Consider the following 19378-nt stretch of genomic DNA (forward strand, 5'->3'; position numbering starts at 1 on the left):
CCAGATGGCTCCCAAATGGCAGAGAAAAGCCAATGAAGAAGAAGACCTCCCATAAACTGGCAAAACAAAATCATGACATTGCAAAATGTATGAAAGTGAATGTGGACTGACATCCATAGCACAACTTTGGGGAGATCTTCAGTAAAGGATCAATAAAGGTTGATGATGATAACACACGCATATGCATTTACTGTATATACTGTATAACATAACTGGAATGAAATGACAGTCCACAATGTATATTGCTGGATATAGCCAAGGCTAGAATCAATTACACTTAGAGTTACAGATGCTGAAACACAGTGTATTACAACCACAGTTACCAATTACTGGAAAGCAGACCTGGTAATTACTAATCCTTGTGGCCAACTGTGTCAGTAACTACCCACTATCTCGGATTCCCCCAAGCCACTCAAAAAAAAGATGAGCACAGAGAAGTTCAAAGTTGTGGATCACACCCTTCAGAAAGGGAAGACAGAATCAACTGCCCTATCTGTGAGTCAGAATATGCTTTGTAAAAATAAAAACATGAACACTTTTTAAACATTTCAAAATATAATAAGTGAAGACTAACATTTAAAACCAGTAATCCCAAATGTAAATTGCGTACCAATCAAAGTGCTTGTGCTCTTTGGGTCCCTAATTAAACTTGATGAAATTCGCCAACTTCTTTTTACCATGTGATTACGTCTTCAGAATACATTATTGCAGTATGTGTACACCTAATTACTATAATACTACAGGTGTGCACAAGGTATTTACTACAACATGTTTCTACTTAAAGTTCGAAATGTGGAATGACATATTTTCACCGCTAACATCTATAATTGCAGGCCTTGGAACTGAAACAAGGTAGCACACAGATGAAGCAGTTCAGTCCTTTGATTTAGGAGTCAATGATACTAATATTTAAGCTCTCACTTTGCTAGCCTCTGACCACCAGTGAATACCACCCTACGTCAGCCTCTGCAGTAATGCTTCCACAGAGACATTTGCACAGTAGCAAGAATTTGTCTCCCATTACTTTGTGTTCATTCTGAAGACTTGGAAGTGTCATCTCAAGGACACCAAGACACATTACGTTGACATGAAGAAAGGCAAATGGAGACCAAACTTTTAGGCATTTGAATTACAAGCTCTGACTGAAGCTACATCAACATCTCTTGCGATTTTTTAATTACTCACAGACCATATACTCTGTTAGAGCTGCCTCAAACAGCGGAGAAAAACTGTCAACCTCCTTCATATCATTAAACCCCACCTAAAACACTAACACTAAGCCCTTCCCACAATGACTCAGTTTTCATTTAATTCAACTCCTCACTGCTTTGGTGCAATGTTTCACAAATGCTGCACCCAACATGAATGAGATATACAAAAGGGGGCCTTTTTTTTTGCTCATATCACCTGAATCGACTAGAAAGAAAGTGGAAATTAATTATGTCATCATTCTGAGCCAGACTAAAAAAGTAACCCACAGAGCTTTTTGTTTTGTTTTTCTCTCTTGTTAAATTTCACATCAGTGCCTCCATTTATTCTCTCCCAGGAGGCCTGGCAGTTCAGACAACCAGAGTAAAAAATTACAGTGTGCATGTTTTTTGTTTTGCTTTTTTTCAGGAGTTTAATTATGGGATGGCAGGGTAAGTGTTTTACCATGTCGTCTGTGAGAACTCCAGGGAGTGTCACAGCTCAGTTTGGGCTTTCATATGGAAATACAGTGTCCTCCTGCGCAAAGCACATCTGAGCTACAACTGGCTGATGGGAAGCCATTGATTTATAATTCATACGTTCTAGTCCCAAAAATGAGAAAATTTGTATTTTTTATAGCCGCGGCTGCACAATTAGGGGCAGTGGGGGCTCTGTTTTAATGACATGCTACATAGATTGGGAGGAGAGAAAGATCCCTGATATATGCACTTTGCCTACAGTTGCAAAAGTCCTGTGTGCAAGGCACACTCATTCCTGCCACTTCATCAAAAAACACAGTTTGCACAACATGAGGAACGTATGGACTGTACACAGTATATGAACACAGATGACAACACCATAAGAAAGCAAAATGTAATATTTCCTCAGTGGCTCGAGCAGTAAAAAAATGGCTTTAAATGGAAACAGTGGTTGAGCCCTGTAGTTCAGACATCACTCAACCAGGGCAGGGTCAGTAGCCAAATGTGACCAAGATTCCCCCAAGTGGTGAGAATCGTGGTTTCGAGCAGAAACCTGCACTTAGGTGAATGTATTGACTTGATTAGCAGGTTGTAAAGTGATGCATTTACATCTAAACTATTTCGGATTTGCACATTTAGATGTGCTGGGGAAAGATGTACTGTGTCAGGGGCTTTAGAAGTTCAGGAACAGCAATGTTATGATCCTCTAGTATCTCTAGAGAAGCAAATCGCAGATATTTTGTTTTCAGTTCTTTTCCAGCCTGGAAATGGGAAAAATATATATCTGATTAATTAAAAGACAGAAGTGTCAGTCTAAAGTACATATGTATACAAGATATTAATAGTCTTTATTCATAGGAAATGCATTTGGTTCATGTTAAATGTTAAAGCTGAACTCCAATTAATTAGATTTAGAAATGGACAAAGGACACATTCTTACATCTAAGGGTGTTGCAAATTCTATGCACAGCAAATTTTTCAGGATCCTGAGGCTAACGTGACTCTGAATTTCCTGTTTTCCATATTATTAGTAGATGCATTCTATGCTTTACAGTACTGCATGATGCCTCACTAGGGTCTCATAACTGGCACAGCGGCAGATCTAGTAAAGCAATCATGAAGGCCTTAAGCCTCTCACATCTCAATAGGCGCTTTAATGAACAATGGATGAAATATGTTTAAGATTAACTCCTCAAGAAAACGGGCCACCATTGTGAATGAAGCACTTTTTCTGTTGTTGCTCCAGCTTCAGCTCCTAAAAGGCAATGTCACCATGGAAATTCTCAGTAAACACATCTATTTTTTTTTCCTTTTCTTCAACATAACCAATGCTGGTATTCAGGGTACTCCTCAAGAAGAACACACCCATATCCCACTGATGGAAAAAAATGGAGATTTCTCTTTGTGGAAATTACACAAGCAATTCAGTACTGCAGAAACATAGGCAACATACAGTATAGAAAGGGAGTGTGTTTTTCCATTTAGTACAAATATTTCAAAATAAAATCTGGAAGATTTTCTAGACCTGGTTTAACTCATTTTTAAAGTATGAGCTGTTCCATTTTAACTCGGACCACACCCACTCACTTCTCATGGAATTAGCAGAGCAGCTATGTTTTGCAGTATCCTGAAACACATCAAAGTCTACTGGATGTTTTACTGCTTTGTCATAATGCAAGAAGAAGGTGTCTTGATTAACAGTAAGGATTATAATTATGGTAAAAAATATTCACTGAGTTATGTTAAATGTATGAGCTCTACGTAATTTATACAACATCACTTACCTTGGGGTCTAATCAGTTCTATTCAGTGAAAGGGGGGTTGGAAACAGGTAAAATCATTTTATTCCTCACTGATGCTGATCAAAATCAGCCATGGTGTCATCTATCTAAATACTATATAGTGGCTAGGAACTACCCACCTTTTGCGGAATTATACAAGCAATAAATTCTACCAAAAACAAAAAAGGACTTGGATTAGCTAATTTCCTTGAAATCATTTTTTTTTTTGAGGGGGGGGGTTAATTGGGGGATAGGGAGGGGGGTGGTTTTGCTTACCTATTTACAAGAAGGACAGACAAAAAAGGGGTGTCCACATTCCATAACTCCCACACTGCTTTCCACTCAAGCCTGAGGAAAAACACAAAACAAGAGGGGAGAGCTACTGTAAATTACATTTTGATAAAAAAACGCTCTTTCTCCCAGGCTCTTTTTGTTTTTCCCCAAATGAATACTCAGTTTGCAACTACAGTAATTATTTCTATAGCAGAGTAGTAACCAATCCACAGCATAGGAACAGCTTTTTATTGTTCATTTCTTAAGCTAGGAAAGTCAGAATTACCACTACCTGGGGCTTCATTTTACATGTATCCGTGGATACAGGGAAAGAGCATGATGTCTTTTTAAAAAAAATAAATAAATGAAGCTGCTAATGTGTGGTCTGACGCAGGGAGACTAAAACATTTTTTTTTAATCCAGCATGAAAATTATCAACTATGCAGCTGTTAAGGTCTTGGTAGCAACACTAACAAGCATGGATTTCCAAGTATGGTCTGAGGTACAGTACATGAAACTTACTGGACAAGTATTCTAGAGATATCAAGATAAAAGGTCAATTTGGTCATTTCCACTACTTACAAATAATAAATAAATAGATAAATAGTAAGCAAAATAGTAAAAAGAAATTATCACCCAGTGATGATGACATAAACTAAATGATAATAATGAAGCTGTGTCTACAACCAAAGGAAAACGAACAATATAAAAAATGTGAAGGCACACAGAACAAAATTACACACTCAAAAGCTAAAAGAACAAAAAGGCTGCTCTGCTTGCAATAGCAAGTATTATTTCCTTAAATAAACTAATTTAAAACATGTTATCATTTGCCTATTTAAGGTAACAAATGGTATCGCAAACATGAGTATAGATATCAATTTTGTTCAACTGAATGTATTTCTCTCATGACAGTTTTACTTTAGTCTGCCACTGGCTTACAGAAAAATGATCACAATTCTCCCACTGTGCCCTTTTTCACTGGAAAGGTTAAATCACAATCAATTTTAGGATATTCCTTTGTAAGTATACCTGTATGTTATGATTGATGCTGACTGACACTATTTCTTTCACCATGAAATCTAATAATGGTGCCCATGGTGTATTATAGTACTAATATATTTATACCGTTCAGGGACAGAACTGCTGCCATTCAACTGCACATAATATGATCATGAAATTCCCCAATTATAATAATAAATCATGAACATTGATAATTATATTCCAAAATGGAAAACAAACTTTTTATTTCCTCTTGTAAAACTTTTAAGCTGAAATTTAAAACTTTAGAAATTTTCCTGACATCTTAAAAATATTTTCATAAGAGCATTATGCTAATCATTGAGGCTGAAGAAAGGCAGTATTTAACTTGATCTTTTGAAGTGCTAAACCACAAATCTGCTGTGAATTCATTGTGCTCGTCAGTTCTGTTCTTCAATGCTTAGCTAGCTGTAAGTACAGTGAAACAGTGAGGAAAATGACCTAGAAAGAATTTGCAGGATTCGACACAAGAAATGTAATTTATTTAAAGGAAACCTGAGCAATACTGTATATAATATACAGAGATCCATTAAAAATGCAACAAATGAGTATTGGAACCAATAGCGGTTCTGTTTTAATGCCCCTCAGCATGTAAACTGTATACTGTATATAAAAACAAATGTTTTTAGTGTCTGATGTGCACTTAAATACTATATATATTACACATGCAATAAGTAACTTCAAATTTGTAAACGTATAGCTTTTTAAATACTGGAAACATTTAAAAGAGTAATAAATCTCTCTCTGAATACTGTAATTAATGTAAAATGTGCTTTGCACAGTGGGATTCAGTGTGGAATTTAGCCTTGCTGATCCCACAATAGAAGAGTAAAGAGAGGAGGCTGGAAAAACATCTCCAGGGGACATTGACTACATAATCAACACTGAAAACTAAAGAAAATCTCAGTGTTTTTATTTAATGGAGTGTTGCTTGTTTGGATTATTCTGCAGCGTAAGATGACGCTGTCAAATTCAGGCTGTGATGATGTAATTTGCTCATTTCGTGAAGGGTAATGTAAAGTACAGCTACGTTTTGTCATTTTTCCATATCTGTTTAGCATACACTGTAGTGTAGTGACCTGCAATATTAGTATTGAATAACGTTACAAGGTTCCAAATATATTTTAATGCAAAACTAAACATACTGATGTTTTAAAATGATTTGATTAAATATTTCTCATACTGCTCAGAGAAATATTAGAGAAATAACACATTTTCTTTTTTAATCTATTTCATTTCAATAAAACATTTAACAGTTTTCAGGGATTTTCAGGTAAAAAAATATACATTTTAAATATAAGGTTTTTATTTTGTGTTTTTTGGGAAACTCAATACTTATCCCATACATAGCCACGCAAGTCAGATTTCATATGTACTGTACAATGACAACCAGGACAAACAGTACATAAAGCATTCCTCACTGGAAACTGCTTGGCTATTGCTATGAGTGAATCACAATTCTGTTATATTGCTTTCCTTCTGATTTACATCCTGAAAAGACCATCTACTGTAGTTATTATTTGTGAGATACCCTTTCCTTTCGGTTTTCTGTAAGAGCCTGATAGTTGTCAGTTAAGAAAGTTTATTCTAACACAGCATTTATTACTCTGACCAGCGACTCACTCTTCCAACTCCTTTGTTGTATTTTTTGCATTGCCTTTAAAGGCTCAAATGAATAATTTAACGTTTAAAGAGAACGTAATAGAAAGTAATAAAAAGAGACCAATGTTGTGTAATTTAAAACCCAAGGGGTACCTAGATTTTTAGGCAAAGTTTCTGACCAACAGGTTTTGATTCGTTGAATACATTCAGTATTTTAACTACATAGTGCAGCATTATTAAAAACTGCCAAACCAAGGAAAGTAGATTTGAAAGAATTGAAAATGTAATCAAACACAATTTAACAACATGTATTAGAAGTGTTAGGCATATTTAATGTAACATGACAAATGACCTGATTTAGCAACTTTGCACTCTGGTATGTGATTGTCTTGTTTTTTATAACATTCCATGGATTAGCTTCTGTATATCTGAATAGGTAATTTCTTTTGGAATTTAGCATGCTTCTTCACCCCTGAAAAAATCCATGAAAACCATGGATTATGATCACAACGATACACTTAATCCATGGAAAAAAACAATTTCTAACCACAAACATGCCATATTCATGAAGTTCCATAGACTAATAAGAGCAAATAGTTCTTCAAGGAGGGAGGGTTCTTAGAAACTAAATAAACTCCCCCACAACGATATCTATCTGCATCTCAAAATATCCATATTGCTATATGATCCCATATAATCTTCGGAACTCAGCTAAATGGTCTCAGCAAGCACAATGACCAATCATACCGTGTAGTCTGCAGCTAAATATGAAGAAGCACTAGAACGTGGAAAAATAATCAAGTAGTCATAAGGCTTCTGTAATTCATCGCATATTTTTCCTGGTCAGGATCCAAATCTATGAACTTTGAACGTCTGTTTTTCTTGGCTACTACCACAGCCTGATTTATCAGCATAGGCAGGCAGACGAAACAAGCCATGAGTCTTAAAAGAATCAGCAACTTAATGACATTTACCCTGGGTATTCAAATTCAGAGACATCCTAAATACACTGGTCTCAAATCTATAGGAAATGTGCTGCAAAGTGGTTCTGTTTAAGAAAGAGAAAATATGCTTTCCTGATGCAAATGGTCTAATTTATAGTAGTATTTGAGAGGGGGAATGTGTATATGTCCATGTCTGCCTATCAATGTAGGAAAGAACAAAAAAAACCCAATATGTGCTGCTATGAAAAGCTTTCTGGCAGAAAATGTGTAAATAACTTGATCATGATCATATGAACTTGAACATGATCACAGATTACTCCTTTGTGTCTCATTATACCCTTAGGCAAACTCTCTAAATATAATTATATATTATAGTATTCGTATTATAGTATTATAGTATGTGTAAAGTTCATACCAGAGCCACAAGAGCTCTCTGGGCCAGTGCTTACTACGATTTCTCTAACATTAAGGGGACTAGAGAGCACGTGACCCCCCCCTCCTCTCCGATTGGGACAACAGTCCCTCACAGGATGACCTCTCAGCAAGGATTGTCCCTGCTTACTGTATACAGCTGGGAGGCCTGGAGCAATTGGGGCTAAACCCAAGTGTCTCAAAGGGACAGCAGCAGGATCTAAAGTGGGGACTTGAACCCAGAACCCGTGAATCATGAGTCCAAAGTCTTACCTACTGCTCTACACCTTCCTCCAATCACATGTAGTCAGGTTAAATAAACCAGTGCTTAGAGACATGCACTCCAAACTAACATTTTACTTAGTTAACAACTGCGGTACAATTGTGACGTCTTTTCTGTTATTTGCTTTTCTTCTGTTTTGGCACAGCTTTTACACTAAAGACTAATGTGACAATACTCTGGGAGAACAGCACCTTGACTGCTGATATCCCCAGAGAACTGAGTGGAGAGAGTGCCCTGCTTCAGTTTACATGGCAGTTTGTGAGAAAACATTGGCCTTGCCCTTAGAACGGTCCTGTCGGAGATATGTTTTCCTTTGTCACGACACAATGCGCATGATGGGTGGGTACCACACCACGAAGTCATGACTGAGATGGCAATTTCCTACTGCATGTAAGCCCAGCCCATACTGAATATGCTTTTAAGTACAACATTGCATTTTAGCCGGAGGAGCATTCCCAATTGCTAGACAAGTCAAAGATGGAATTTCTGTCATTACTCTCTTTTTTTATTGTTTACCTCAAATCTGGCCACATAAAGCATAAATGAATGGTTAAAAAAGAAACTGCAATGATATGGCTTCAAAATCATAAAATCAAAACAAACCTCTCAATGAAATTCCATATTGTGAAATACATAGTATGTAGCAGAAGAAAAAATGTAGCACATTCAACTACCCTGCTGATCATAACAACGGTATCAAAGGAAAAATGTGTCTCGGTTGGAGAGCTAGCAGATAACTAGTGGTGCAAACTCAAGAGCAGCAGCACCTGTTTAGCCTGGAACACACCAGCACCTAGCATCACGTTACTTTGCTCTGCTTCCAGTTCTGACACTCGGCAGATGATGACACACCAACACGTCAAAGCCTAATTCTCTTTCCCAGATCAATCGCAGAGCAAGCTCTTCCTTTTAACGTGAACCAAAAACTTTTCCCCACTCGTATTCTCCCTCTCATAAAATAAAAATAGAGGTTTCTTGCAAGAAAACCAGAAACAATAGTGAAGGAGTCAGAAGACAGCATGGTTATTATTAGAGAGCTTACGCCAAAAGAGAAATATAGTAGGTTCGTGACTCTAAGGAATAGAAGGGAGCAGAGAGAATACCAAACCTTGATGAAAGAGTTAGTATGTGACAAGAAATTATTAAAATAGTATTTCAGGATGTCAAAAACAGCTTAGAGGTACAGTTAGAGTCGAGAAGAGAAGACGGTGCAATAGACATCCCACTGAGGTATATTGCTGTCGGCCAATACCAAGCATCTGTCAAGTAGCACTTTCAACATTTCTGGTGCTGAGCGCTGGATAGATGCGCTGCTCCTACAAGTGAAGCAAAGCAACGCTCCAGTGTGTTGGGGCTTGCAGAAACCCATCACATGAACAAAATGATGCCAGGTGAAGCCAAGCGACGCTAAGCAACGCCCTTGGGTGCCGCAGGCCTTCGCCTTCCTACCGGCGCTCTTGGCTCAGAGGAGGAGGCAGGCCCAGCTTCTTTGGCTGAAGCCACAGTAATTCATATCTACTGCCATTCCTCAGACACTACCTCTGAATACAGACCTCGTCAACAGAAATGGAACATATTCATAACAATTTTAACAACAGATACATGGTCCAGTTAGTTGGTTCTACAGTGTTACTAACCTACAGCCCTTTTTGATTTTGTGGCTGTTTTGCTCTAGAGCTTTGAAGTCCGTTGTTTTTATTTTTGAGTGTATAAAACACCTCCCCCAAAGGGAGGTTTCTCACTTGCACTCCTAGTTGCCAACATATCCAGGCCTGTAATCAACTGAGAGCCTCGACAACAATGAACTCCAGGTTAGCCTATGTATAATCACATTAAGCGTTTTTCTATCTGACACTGACATTATAGTTTGCATTAACACAACTCAGTCGGTATTCATTATGTATCCAATGAATGAATACTGATGTACGCCTTAAAAACACTAATGGATGTTATTATAGAGTGTTGCTAGGTGAGGATGTTAATTGGGTGTGACGGTGGTTCTGGGTAATTTATTTACATGCGTTCAGTGCTCCCTAGGGCTAATTAGCCCAGTATAGCATGAACAGCTATTGAAAATACTTACCTGTGGGTACAACAATATTTAATCTCACCAGTCCTTAGCATAAGGCCAACTAAAGCACACCCAGAAAATACTGTAGCTTAATTAATAAAAAAAACACATTCTAAATCATTGGAGAAAAGATGGTAAAATTGTGTTCTCTTTGACGTTTAGTAGACCCCAGCTAATGTAGTGTCCTAATTTTGTTTAGAGACTGAAGATCCGGTGAATGAGTAATTTAATATTACATTTTGCTTTAATTAAGACTCCATTAAAGAATTTTACCTTCTGTACTGATTTTGCCACATTATGATTAATTATCTCATTTGAATAACACAGCTAGGCAAGACCAGATTGTTATTCTGTAGGTGTTCTGGTTGCATTTCATCATAGTTAATCAACCTGAAATGAATTTCAAATGCAAGGAAAAAAAAACAGAAGTTTGTAGCAATCAACAAAAAAGTTATTTTCTATTGAAAAAGTCTACGTGACAATGAATGTATATAAAAATAAATATTTATAATGACAGACTGTAAATTACAAAGACAATGAAACTTTAAAAACCCAGAATTATATTTCACTAAACATTTATGGTCTTATATGAAGAAAATGCTGCTACTGTACAGTGACAGCAGTGTGGAGATGGTGTTAGCTACAGAAAGCATATGTGAAATCTATTGTACTGTATGTCCATCAAGAATTTCTTTAAGATGACATACATTAGGCTACTGTATTTTGTGTTTTAGGTTCTGATAATAACGTACAGTACAGCGTGAAAATACAGTCGCTACAAAAACCTTAGGACTAACATTCTTTAAAGAAATTTGTATGACCATTTCATTGTCTCCAATCCAAAATCTTCTCAAGCAAATGATGAAAATTACACCATATACGAAAATAAAGTTTCCAAACTAGAGTAGTCCATTCAGCCATCTATGTGGATGTGGTTTAGAGCAACTAATTGATTTGAGGATATATTAACACTTTAACGTTGACAACATGAAGACCACCCACAGGGGGACTTTCTCAATGCCTTTGACAAATTTCAATCCTTTAATCAGTCTTCCCTGCTCAAATATTTGGTTTTCTTAGTCTGTCAGAGTAGGACATGCATTTCTGGCAATGTACCTGGTCTGATTCCAAAGCAGAAATATATTTTTTGTAGCATGGCTTTTTTTGTAGGTGGCCAAAAGTCTACACAATATTCTAAATGCGGTTACTATAGCATTGTACAGTTTTAACATAACGTCCTATAACACAACAGCAATTTTGTGATTTCAACTATTAATTCTAATATTTTGCTTACTGTTTTTGTATTGCTTTTATACAGACTAGAATCTAGTAATGAAAATTATGTTTTTAACATAAACAGCTAAGTCTTTCACAGGTATCTTGTCCAAACCGTTTCCCATTTTATATTAAGTTCACATTTTTGTGACCTGCATGTAACACTCTGCACTGATCTACATCAAATGCCATCTGCCAGGTTTTTCCCATTCTTGATATTTATCTAAATCGTCTTGAATTTCCTTTGCATGTTAAAAATGACTTAAATGATGTGCATTTTGGATCATTCAATACAGTTTTCATCCAGTGCTTTTCTATTGCTTTGGAATAGAAATATTAGGAGCAGAAACTCCTGGATCTGATCCAGACCTGTATAAAACAGGTAAATTGGACACAAGATTTTGTATTTTGCCAGGAATGCTGTATATGCTCATGATTTTAAGTTGAGCTACATTTGACTGGTACGCGCTCATCCTAACAAAGATAATGAAGTTTCACACTTCAGCACAGCTGCTGACTTGCCATCTATGATAATGAGGTTAAGAATCACACTTCACAGGAGAAGAGCAAGTAAATATTCTAGCTTTAGCTCAAAGACATGGATGAAAATTTTCAACGGGTTTTTTCTCCTCAAAAGAGCATAGGTCTACCAAGTGGTATAAAGATTCATGTGAGCAATGGATTACATCTTTGGCAATTTATTATTGTCTTACCTACTGCATGTGTATCTGTTTAGTTCAATTTAAAATATTTGAGATCTCAGCAATTCAGGATTCAGTTTTTAATGCCAACTTGAGGAAAATGCATGGTCATGTTTTCAGAGTTCAAGTATGTTGTCAGTAACATACTTTTAGGTAAAATCAGAGGACTCCCTCTATCACAGCTACTCCTCCATGCTCAAATATTATGAGATATATTCCAACACGAACACCTGACAAATAAACTAACATAAAAATTGATTAAAGACTCATGTGCTAGCATTCTGCATTCATTTTGAGGTGGACTTTCTGTTAGGGTACAGACACAAAGTTTCCACTCTTACCTTGCTTCTGATGCCCACTTCTAACATCTTCCTTTTTAAGTTCCACAGTTTTCATTAAAATACTAAAGAACACTGTTTCCTTAATGTAAAGGACTGGAATAACATCTCAGCTGCACAGTTCAGGACTGCTTCTCTCCTTTTTTGTGAAAGATGCTCTGCTCTTGAGTTCTTCACTCCTTGTTCACTGTTACTCCCTGATCCAGCAGCGAGTATTTTTGTAGCCATGGAAACAACTTAAATGCTGCTTGATCCTCCAAAAGCAGGATCATCTTATGCTTGTAAAGGCAATATAGCTAATAAGCTTTTTTTTCAAAGCATTTAAAATTAGTTGGCCACAACCAGGAAAAACATTAAAAAATTGCCATTCTGAAAAGGTCATTAGCAAGGCACACGAACCTACTAGTCTTAAATTAAAAATACTGCATCAAAAGTATGATTTCTTTGGAGGTTTAAAGATTCAAAAAGGATCTTTTGTCTGACATATCCTTGGATTGCAAAAGTATTAACGCAGCAGTAAAATGCATCTCAGTTCTATGCATTTTACCGACAAAAATGTTGTGTTAGTTTAGTGTTGCTTTAAGTAACAGTCTCCCACAATGATGATGCTAACATGTTGTAACGTTTTCTTTCTTAGAGTAACACAATGTTCCCACCTGGGACACCACCAATAATAAGGGTGTTTCCAGACACAATTATAACGATGACTACTTCTTAATCTTTCCAACACAACCTTCTCTTCTGTCTTCACTGTATAAGTTGCCTTCTAGCTTCCAAGGGAAATAAATTCTTGTTCAATGCCTACAGGAGCTTCTTTATGTAATAATCCCACTGCAATTTGGAGTAGCTCTGGTTCAATATGTTCAAAACACAGAGATAGGCCTGTATGCTACTGCTGTTATTAAAAAAAATATTCAAAGGTAATCCTAGTCTGTACAGTACACTGAGATATCCCTTGAAATAAGATGAACACATTTTACGTCTTTTCAAAATGCCCTATAATTTGACCCATTCATAGAATACAATAATAAGCTGACTCTAAAAATATTTTTGTTACTGTGAAAAGTATACTTTCCTTTTTTTATACCCTTTATATGCCATATGCCAGGCTGTTTCTGTTACAGTTTAGTTTTGGCAAATCGTTCGTTTTTTTCTTTTATTTCAGTTTACCTATTTTTTTGTCAAAGTCAAAACTGTATTTCATCACACACACAATGACTCCCATCACTGCCTTTAAAAGCACCACTCCAGTTGATCTAAAGGAAAATCTATCAGTATTGTTGGGAAAGAAATCCAAGATGGAGACAGGGTTCAAGCAAAAAGCCTGATCATTTTCTTTGTCTGCAAAAATAGTTTCAGCAAGAGATATCAGTGTGTACGTGTACCCTTGTAACAAATGTATTCTGCCCTACAATGAATAAACTAATGTTATCTGAGCCATCTGAGCAAGAAAACAAATTCACTTTGATAACAGGCATGAAAGCCACTAGAATGGCAGGAACTAATATTGAAGCAGATTGAAACTATTTGAGCACTAGAAGAACAGTGCTCGTCACAGCTAAGAAAAATAAACATCTGTCTACTAAAAAGGCATTTCAAATTTCACAATTACCACGAAAGGCAGTTTAAAACAGAATTAACAAAATTAAATTATGCTCCTTGTGGCTAGCATGGAAACAATTTAGATAAATCTATTCAGGGTTTAAAAACTGTACTTATATCCAAGTACATATTTTCTGAGTCTTTTATTACTCCCTTTAGCAACTAAAAAGAAAATCAAACCATAGAATGAATTCTTAACCTCTCATCATCTCATCACCAAATCCTCAACATTTCTTCTTTAGTGCATCAACTGATTACTAAAACCTATACAAACAATAGTTTGACCAAATCCTAATTAAGGGGTTGTGGAGCAGAGACATCACTTGAATTAGACTGATTTGAGATTGACTGAATGAGACAAAGAGCAGTGGTTAGCATTGCTGCCTCTCAGCGCTGAAAACCTGGGTTCAATTCTGCTGCTGGGGTGCTCTCTGTGTGGAGTTTGCATGTTCTCCTCGAGTTTATGAGGGTTTCCTCCAGAGGCTCCAGTTTCCTCCTGTAGTGGCTTCTGGAAAAACTGGCCCTGATGTGAGGGCGTGTGCATGAGTGTGTTTGTCTGTCTGCCTTGCAAAGGACTGGTGTCCCATCCCAGGCACACCCTGTCTTGGGGCTGCTACTTGCCGGGATAGGCTCCGGCTAGCCCTCAACCCTGAACTGGGAGATGAAGGTAGAAATATGACGAATGGATGACACCTGGACAAAAGGAAAAAGCCTGTTGAATGCCTATCCACCCCTCCAGTTTTTATGATGACCTAGGGAGTTGCTGCAAAGGAGATGATAGGGTGGAGGGAGGGATATGAAGTGATAACAGGCACACTAGGATTATTAGACGCAGAAGTGATGGAGGTTAGAGTTTAATTTCCTCCTAGGCTGCTGCTTAAAACTCCACTGAGCTAAATGACATTGACTCACTCATCAGAAGAGTCCACGTCCTGGATTCCAAACCAATGGAATATACCAATTTTCAAAGTGACAGGCATATGAAGTACAGAATTACCTAGTCGACCCACAGACTGACACTATCAACCGGGGGGTTAGGAGTTTTGCCCTTGGTAGGAAGGTTGACATTGGTTTAATCTATTCTTAAATTCTTTAAAAATTAAAAAAATAACTGCAATCTAAATTAAAGGGAGCATTCAAGACCTGCCTGAAATTTCAGAAGTATTTCTAAATGAATGAAGCAGCAAGCAAACTGACAACTGGACGTAATCAAGCACAATATGAAGCTTCTCAGAGTCGTTTCTGAAATTTAAGGCATGCTCAAATGTTCCCCGGGAAACCCTAGAGCAATGGCCCCCACAAAATTTGGCACAGGCAGGATAATCTCTGTGGGCTGGTGGTGAAGCCTGTGGTTTGAAGACTGCAGATAATTCCACTTTCAAATCCTCACTTGGCCACTGACTGTCTGACTGTGTGGCCTTTCATGGGAAAGCAATTCTTTTCCTGCTGGTCTTCCAAGATTTTGCAAAATAAACTATAGCACATCTTTCAGTGTAGCCACTGCATTCCACCACCACACTCTTTTCAAACTGGAACCCACACAGCTTGGCCTCTTGGGCTTTCTTGAAGTCCAAATGATCTTAAGACATAATAGTTACTCTGTGTGTGCATAGATGGGATGGTACCCAAAGGAATAACATGTTTTTGGCTTGTTTGTTCTACAGTGGCCAAAGCTCTGCTTAGCACGCTAAAGTTCGCTTAGGACAAACACAACTCAAGGGGAAGAAAGATGGTGTTTGGTAGTATTTTGGTCTTATTTTGAAAATAACCTAAATTAAAAGGTTCTAAAAAGCAAAAAGGAAAAAATAAATCTCTAGGGATGTTCAAAATACATGTGCACAGACGAAGTAATTTTAAACATCTTATTCTTTCTGATAATAAGTGTGTTTCTAGCCTCCTGAAGAAAGATAAGATAAGATCACTTTATTGGCCATATACAATTTCTTGTATTAGGAATTTGTGTTTTCGCATAACCCAACTTGCTCTCCATGAGACATACAGACACACAGACAGGGAGAGAAGCTTGGGGTCAGCCATTTATACGGCGCCCCTGGAGCAGTTGGGGTTAAGGGCCTTGCTCAGGGGCCCACATAGTAGGATTCCCCTGCCGGCCGCGGGATATGAACCGACAACCTTCCAGCCACAGGCGCAGATCCTCAGCCCCGTGCCACTGCACCGGGCCATCACTGGTGAGTTCAGGGCACAGGCTCAGAAGGAGACTATTGTTAAGTCATATCTACCTAAGGAAGACAGTGGCCTTCCCAGATATGTAGCAATCAGTTTACTACAAATACTGCTCATTGTGCTTGGATGAACCTTCCCCTTGTAGAAAACAAACCAAAGATAGGGACAAATAAAATATGCAGTTTCTATTACACACATCCTTCATTGTGCTAACCTATACAACTACTTAGTAGCAGGTAAGTTCAGCTCTGATCAGTACTTGCCAAGTGTTATTGCCATTGTTGTGAGTCCTACCTCTGTTATATCAGATGAATAAATCCTTAAGCAAGAAGTCTCTATTAGATCGTAATTACACCTCTGTTTCCATGATATGATATGTGTCTGAATCCTAATGTGACAGGCTTATATGTGATATGTGCAGTAAAAATCAACGGATGGGCTATTTAGTTTAAAACAAAGGTTGGGTAAAAAAGTGCAAAACCACTAATAAGCATTTTTTTAACATCAAGTCAATGCATAGGAACATATTGGGATTTCTCCACTTTACCAATTATGGACGTTATTGCAATTCATTGATAGAAGGTAGATCTTTGTGGTCCTATTCAATATGCTCGAACACCACTGGTACTAATTAGGAACTACACTTGTGTAATTCACTTGACAGTTGTCTTTGCCACAACATCGAGCAAAGCATCCCTGACTTTGGAAGAAACAAAAAAAAACATTGCCTAATAAATCTATTTATAGCTTGAAAATCATCTATAAATTATGTTTTCCACCCATGTAGCAGATTATGCTAATGCAAAAACATTTTAAAATACAAAATATATTTGCTACTCTATTTTGTTTAGAAACCTTCATTTTTAAGACTTTGCAGAAGTCCTAGCAGGGCAAAACATTTTTCAGCTCCTTCTTTTTGTACAAAGACAAAGGAGACCTGTGTTAACACTGAGGCCACAATCAGCAGTACAGTAGAAAGCTGTTTACTCATTGAATTACATTCCATACTACAGACTTGAACTGTGACATTCAAACTCTACAGACCAAGAATTATGACTAATGTCTATGACTCACTGTCATTTTGACAAAGAGTCCCAGTCAATTGACTGCACTCTACCTTGCTCAGTCTGATGAATGGACTGTGTTGTTCATCTTGTAGATTTAATTTATGATCTCCATGGAAAGAGATCTGTTGTTCATCATGTAGATTTAATGTATGATCTCCATGGAAAGCGATCCCTTTTCACTGCTTAACGCATGATGCTATTCCAGGATTTACTGCAGTATGGGGTAGCCACCAACTGCTATAAAGCAGCAGCTGCATTAACGATACTTGGTATGTTATGGTGAGCAAATGCGAGTTAATATTGCTAGAATGTATGAATATATGTAAAGTGGGCAACGCTCTGCTTACTATTGGACATTAAATTTAACCAGTTTCAGCCTGTCACAGTTATTACTAAAAACATTTTCTGCGAGGCAAACAATTCATACAAGCAAATAATTACTATACCAAAAAAACTTCTAAGGACCAATTTCTTAGGATCTAGTTCATTTTGAAGTTGCAGAAACAAAGTTTATAAAATTGTAGATAGACAGAGCCTTACCTACAGCACAACCCCTGTACTCTATTACACTCTTACACAGCCAGAAGTCAGGAGGGAGTTTCAGAGATAACAATCCTGTATGACTAATATACACATAGATAACAGTGGGGGAAAAAAACACACAGCTCAGATAAACTTCTCACTATCATTTTACTTGAATTGGAAAAAAAAAGCAATTCATCGATCTAGTGTTTTAATGCCCAGCTACACCAAATTTTGTTTAGACCGAAAGAGTGGCACCCAATAATCAAGCTAAACTGTAGCACATAAGAACTGTGCATCCTAATTACACACAGTGAGTTAGATGTTGTTCACAATACATACTTTCTGAGAGACAGAATGATGTTAAATACTAGGTTACTGTCAGAGAAAAAGCAATGCCAGCATTATATTACCAACTTACACTGAGTACAGAGGTCTGTGTCGTATGATACAGTTTTTCTTTTTAAAGCTGTGCAGTTGACTTAATTTCTGTTTCACTCATTCTTCTCTCACCTCTGCTCAAGTTCAGTCCATATTTTAGTATTAAATACTCGACCTAATTTAGAATTCTCAATAAGTCTTAGGTCTTTGGCAGTGGCTTCTGCACCACGCAGAAGAAAATGAGCTCTGCAGAGCCTTACAGCAGGAGGAGCACTTACAGTATTTCCCTGACATCGCTGCCTGTGACAAAAGGCTAGTTCACTCCCTCATCACATGACCTGAAACGCCACCAGAAACCTTTTTCCCACTTGCTCATCTGATGCCCTTACCATCTGGGAACACATTCAAATTCTTTGTACTTTGTTAACCTAATTGGAGATCATTTGGGACTAAAATTGACGTCCTCTTCTGTCCCAAAGACCAAAATACTCTCAATGGATCAGATCACTTGCTTAATTTATCAATATCTTTCGGGTGCTACTAATCTGTAAAAAGATATGATTTATAAGACTATCTGGATTGGAGCTCTCTAGGACCAGAGCTGGTGACCCCTGTTCTGGAGCATTCTCAGTGAAGGGTATAAATTTAAGGACTAACTAGTGTTATACCCAGAATACGAAACCCACGACCTTCAAGTTCTGAGTCCAGAGCCCTGAATTCTCCTCCATGCTGCTGTAATCCCAACCCCAACCCCTGTACCTGTGGTGCTTTGCCCATTGCATGTGACAGTGTGAGGAATCCTGGTTGCAGTCGACTAGCTGGGCTACATGAGCCTGCCTCAAACCTGAGTTGTCAGGACCATAGAACTCAACTTGTGTTCTGAATGAACAACTTTATTGGCTCAGCCATGTGGGAGAGGAATAAAGCCTTATTAGTTCATTATACAGTTTTTCCAGTTAACTGCACTTCAGGGGACAAGTGTGTCTGGTTTCTAAGGGCACTAAGCTGTGGACCACTGGTCTCATCGATATATACAGTACCTGGGATATAAAGGTAAGGTATTATTCACGTAAACATGAAAGAGGCCGCCAGTGCTTCTCCTGGCTATATGTTTGTTGCCACTGCCAGTCCTACCCTGTGGGCATTATTTTTCATAATGAGCAATTTTAAAAACACTTTGTATTAATGCATCATCATTATAATAACAACATCAACACGAGGGGAGCTGTCTTGTC

General features: G+C 37.6%; 1 protein-coding gene across 2 annotated transcripts in view; it reads right to left on the reverse strand.

The window, feature by feature from the left end:
• Window positions 1-19378, reverse strand: part of ppp2r3a (protein phosphatase 2, regulatory subunit B'', alpha) — a 105622-nt gene that overhangs the window by 73931 nt on the left and 12313 nt on the right. Inside the window, exon 2 of one of the 2 annotated variants that reach the window (XM_088913738.1) lies at window positions 3725-3796. The exons of the other annotated variant lie outside the window; for it this stretch is intronic. The gene's annotated coding sequence lies outside the window, so the exon portion shown is untranslated. The remainder of the gene's footprint in view (window positions 1-3724; window positions 3797-19378) is intronic. 2 annotated transcript variants of the gene reach the window in all.

This window comes from Atractosteus spatula, chromosome 4, assembly GCF_055471065.1.
Source record: "Atractosteus spatula isolate fAtrSpa1 chromosome 4, fAtrSpa1.hap1, whole genome shotgun sequence".
NCBI lineage: Eukaryota > Metazoa > Chordata > Actinopteri > Semionotiformes > Lepisosteidae > Atractosteus > Atractosteus spatula.